At 39.5% G+C, this 5,071-nt stretch overlaps 2 long non-coding RNA genes across 2 annotated transcripts in view; one reads left to right on the top strand and one right to left on the bottom strand.

Annotated features, from left to right (window-relative positions):
- Positions 1-5,071, top strand: part of LOC117936915 — a 672,281-nt gene that overhangs the window by 621,535 nt on the left and 45,675 nt on the right. The window lies entirely within an intron of this gene.
- LOC117936901 overlaps positions 1-5,071 on the bottom strand; it is a 23,612-nt gene that overhangs the window by 14,973 nt on the left and 3,568 nt on the right. The window lies entirely within an intron of this gene.

Raw genomic sequence — 5,071 nt, 5'->3', positions numbered from 1 at the left:
GAGAGAGAAAGAGAGAGAGAGAGAGAGAGAGACAGAGAGAGAGAGCGTGGGGGAGACATGTTTTTGCTTAAAGTAAGAGACTTAAAGTCGGGTGTGTAGGTGTCTGTGTTTGTGAGCAGAGGATAGGGAGACACAGGAAGGGGGAGGGTGTGAATGTTAGTATTGAAGATAGAACAGCAATGTCAAATTTGTTTAGGAAATGTGTTTTTGTAACTTGCGACATGCACTCTCAAAGTCACTTTCTATTTAGATGCTTGGATTGATAAATCAGGTAGTTTGCATGGAAATGCGCTCTCCTGACACTGAGTTTAATGCAGCCCTCACTGATGTACTGTAACACACACACACACACACACACACACAAACACACACACACTTTCTGTTTCTATGCACTATTTACCTTTGCCTCTCTTTGTCACTGACGCACTCAAGAACGCAACACTATATAGCACCAAGTGGAGTTGATAAATGAATGATCAAATATATAAAGTCCAATTTTACCTTGGCCGATGTGTTTCAACGTGCCTTCTTACGTTCCTATTCTCCACACAACTCAACGTTAAACATCCACTTAACTCCCCTACTGAGCGAAGGAGAAATCACCTTTTTTTCTTCCTATCAAAGCCAAAATCAAACGAATGAAGAAAGAAGCTACTCCATTGGGGATTGCAGCCTTGTGAAATCTCATCATGTGAAATAGGTGCTAGTCTGGCCTGGTCTCAGTGGTTCCAGTGAAAAAATCCCATTACAGGGTGACACAGAAATAACCAAAGCACCTCTTTCCCTAAGCCGCTCTGCTTTTTCGTTTCCACTTACACCTTCTCATTATTCTCGGCCTTATTCTCTCATTCACTTGTCAGAACTTTTCCAGGTGGCTGCATCTTACCTTTCCTTAACTCCTCTTCCTGGCTTAATCTCAGTTGAAATTCTTATCACAAGTTATATATCTAATCCTCCTCTTTATCTACCTCTCTATTTTTGCCATCTCGGCTTCTCCTGGCCTGCTCCTTTGCGCCCTCACTTCGTCATTCCAATGATTTCATCGTTTCTTCCTCCTCTCCACCTCTGCCTTGCTTCCTTCTTATGTTTTTTCCTTGCACCAAAGCATAATTGCACTAACATGTATCTATTCCTTTGAGAGATTTCATAGATTGATAACGTAATAACTTTAGTATTATATGTTGACCTAGAAATAAGTGAAAAGTTTTCACGAATTGTTAATTTATGAACACTGTTTTTATGTAGTTGATATTGTTCATAACTCAATATCACAAAGTAAGTACATGGCTTTCTAAATGGGTGCCAACCCAACCTAGTCTCACAGCTAGACCTATCTCCACAGCGCTGTTGTATAAGGTCTAGCTCCACTACATAAACATTAGAAGATAGGAAAAAAAAACGCTCTGGGTTGTTTGCATTTCTTTAAACCAATCACAATTGTCTTGGAGCAGTGCTACACTCCGAACACAGACGGGGGTTCTGCTAAATAGTCTCAAAAGGAACTTGTTTTGGTGGAACATGTGCACCACGCAAAATAAAACGCCATGTACAATATTAAATGAAGTTAACTGTTCACACAATATAGTAACATGAGCTACTTCAATTAGATGTATAAAAGGTTAAATGTAATATGCCCTTTACCAGTGTATCTCCATGTGTACTTCGTCAATTTTAACAATAATTCCCCAAAAGAACCAAGCAGGCATAACTTATTGTACAATTTAAGTGTTCTTCAAAAACTTGCCATTTTCATAGAGTAGCTTGCTAGCTCAAAATGTGTTGTATGTATTTTAAGAAAGGCAGCACACAGAAAGCAGACATCCAGCTTTCATCCAACCCTGAGAACACTTACCCTGTTGACCCCTGATGTGTTCCAGATGGCCCAGTGATAGTTTTAACCATCGCAAATATATTTAAATGACTAAATACATTCGTAAAATGAATCATGTTGATGGGTTATCACCACTTTGCCTGCTTTCTCAGCCTCATCATCACTCCTTTGGTGAGAGTCTGTGGCACTGATAACTGCATCCGCTCCTTCTCCTTTACATTACATGCACACACAAGAACACACACACACACACACACACTTGGTTCCCTGTCAATGAAAAAATAATAAACAGATTGAAGAAAAGAAAGACTACAAAGAGAGTTACATCTTCCTGATTAAAGACATTTGGCATTTTAATCAGAAAAATAATGAGTCTGGATGATGAGGGGGTGATGGACAATCTGTTCTTTATTAAATCTGTAAGAATTGGAACTATCATGATATCTCTTTTATCTATTATATCAAGTTGGGGGGAGGGCCACAACATCATGGTCACCAACAACAATGGCTAACAATGCATATTTCTCTGCCACCATTACGGAAGTACAACTCTGGCGTACGGCCTCATTGTATCGTTCTTAGCCACTCCCTCTGTTCGCTGATAGGACCAGTAAAGATTTGACTGGAGAAAACCCAAGAATACACCGCAAACCCAGACTAGACCAAATGCCTTCCCCACAACATATTTTTTTCTTATTTAAGAACCATTGCACTTGTTTAGCAAAACCATCTTTCAAATCTAGAATAAAGTCAAAATAAAAAAAAAAACTCCCTCGCTAGTTGGTCTGAAATGTTGCCAAATCTAGAGGGAAAGTTGCTCAGTCGGCACCACTTGGCACATGCTAGGTAACAGTAAACATGCTAGCGCTAGTCTGTCCAGCTCAGATTCATTTTGCAATGCTGAAACCACCTAATTGTAACGATTTATTGAGGTGAATACATTTTGCTTTGAAACTTTGCTATTTCAAAAGCTACAGATTTTATGACGTTCATGCTCCAACCTTGCTCTACATTATGGCATCTAGAGTGGATTTGGAAAACCGCCTGCACTCTCCACTCCTTTCACTGTTGTATGTAGGAGTATCAGTAGTGAAACAATATTCTATTGATACATTGGGGGATCTTCCGAAAAGTCCTTGAATTTACCGGTGTTGTTTTTCAGCAGTGTGCTTGAACAGTGACAAATGCCACAATTGTTCTGTCCATTGCTGTTCATCGTGTCTGCACAAGGGGGTCAAGGGTTGTGTTTATACTGGCATGTTTGAGCGTGCATTTTTATGTGGGTGATTTTATGCGTGTGTGCTACTCAGTGCATACTAGCACCGTATTACACAATCAGACTGTGCCTGTGTTTATCAGTGGCGTGATTAATGGACTGGGCCGAATGGAAGCAGAGAGCACTAAGGATTCATTTGGGTACCTGACAATTTTTTATGTATGGGGTGTAAATTATGGTCCCTCTACCAAATGTAAGTGTATTATTGAAAAGGATGCTTCTACTCTAAGCATCAGTAAGAGCTATGATGATGTGTGTGTGTGTGTGTGTGTGTGTGTGAGGACGGATGGTAGTGTGGGTGGAGCACATGCATTTTTAAATTGAAAACATGACACACCCGCAGAGTTGATTTAGTACTGGGCTGGAGAGAGGTTTTAACAGTGAATGTTGCCTTTGAACAGTCAAAGGAGAGAAAGAGAGAGAGCCATGGTGTAATTCAGCACTGCAAGTATAACCGCCACTGTGGGAGAGGCACTTAATACTAACTTACTTTGCTGTATGGCATGGCCTGTCATACAAAAAGTTGAAGACTTTAATTCAGTCCTTTAGTAAGGCATGACCTTGGAATGGTTTAAATGCTGCTGCCGTCTTGCGTTCATCCGCGTCTGCGGCTGCAGGACCTGTAGCTCGCTGCCAGTGTTTTAGTTTGACTGTTAAAAACTGTTAGGGTAACTAAAATGTATTGATTTATAAGCGGGCTGGTTGGTTATTTTCCTAATGCTAGCTTGCTATTCCACTAACACTGGCGGTTAGTTCCAGGGGGGGTGTGCCACTGCCACCAGTTGTGGGGCTCTCCGTGTCCTGCAGGATCTCTGATCAGATCATGTCGAGGTCGGCAACAAAGCTTTCTAGCAATGTTTGCACGCCGGCCAAGCCGCACTGATGGCGGTCCGTCTCCGCCTGCAGGACCTGCCAGTCAAACAGTGTTTCATTTTGACTGGTAAACAGAGTTTAGATCGTTAAAATGTATTAATTTAGAAGTGGGCTGGCTGCTAGTTAGCTAACACTAGCTTCCACGCTCAGCTAAGGCAGCACATCAATGGCGCTGACAATGGTGTAATTATTCAGATGGACTCCCAAGACCAAACGGTGCTCACCCGACTGGCCAACAGGATCGTGGCACCGCCTATGACACTATTTTCACATAGATAGAAAAATCCTGAGACGAAAAATCATTTGTTTTTACACTGATACCAAAAAATATGTATTGGAGAGTTTAAAAAAGTACTTTGAGAGAGTTTTTTTAATATATAGAAATACTTTTAAAAAAAACTTAAATTTATTTTTAAACTTTTTTAGTCTTAAATATTATTTTTGACTATTTGTTTGAAAACTTTTTCTCTCAAATGTTTTTTTTCTCTCATAAAATGCTTTTTGCTATCAGTGTGATAACTTTTCTCTCAAACATTTGTTTTCTCTCAGATCATTTACTTTCTTAATATTCTTAATTTTCTTATCTATTTATTACATTCAACCTTTATTCAACCAGAATGTCCCTTTAGATGGATATCTGTTTTCCAATATATATATATATATATATATATATATATATACAGTGAGGAAAATAAGTATCTGAACACCCTGCTATCTTGCAAGTTCTCTCACTCAGAAATCATGGATGGGTCTGAAATTGTTATCGTAGGTGCATGTCCACTGTGAGAAACATAATCTAAAAAGAAAATCCAGAAATTACAATGTGTATTTTTTTATTTTATTTGTATGACACAGCTGCAAATAAGTATTTGAACTCTATCAGCTACAATTCTGACCCTCAAAGACCTGTTAGTCTGCCTTCAAAATGTCCACCTCCAATCCATGTATTATCCTAAATTAGATGCACCTGTTTGAGGTTGTTAGCTGCATAAAGACACCTCTCCACCCCATACAATCAGTAAGAATCCAACTACTAACATGGCCAAGACCAAAGAGCTGTCTAAAGAAACTAGAGACACAATTTTACACCT

Source organism: Etheostoma cragini, chromosome 2 (assembly GCF_013103735.1).
Source record: "Etheostoma cragini isolate CJK2018 chromosome 2, CSU_Ecrag_1.0, whole genome shotgun sequence".
Classification (NCBI taxonomy): domain Eukaryota; kingdom Metazoa; phylum Chordata; class Actinopteri; order Perciformes; family Percidae; genus Etheostoma; species Etheostoma cragini.
Note: the sequence above shows the minus strand (reverse complement) of the source record. Positions and strands in the feature narration are given on the sequence as shown.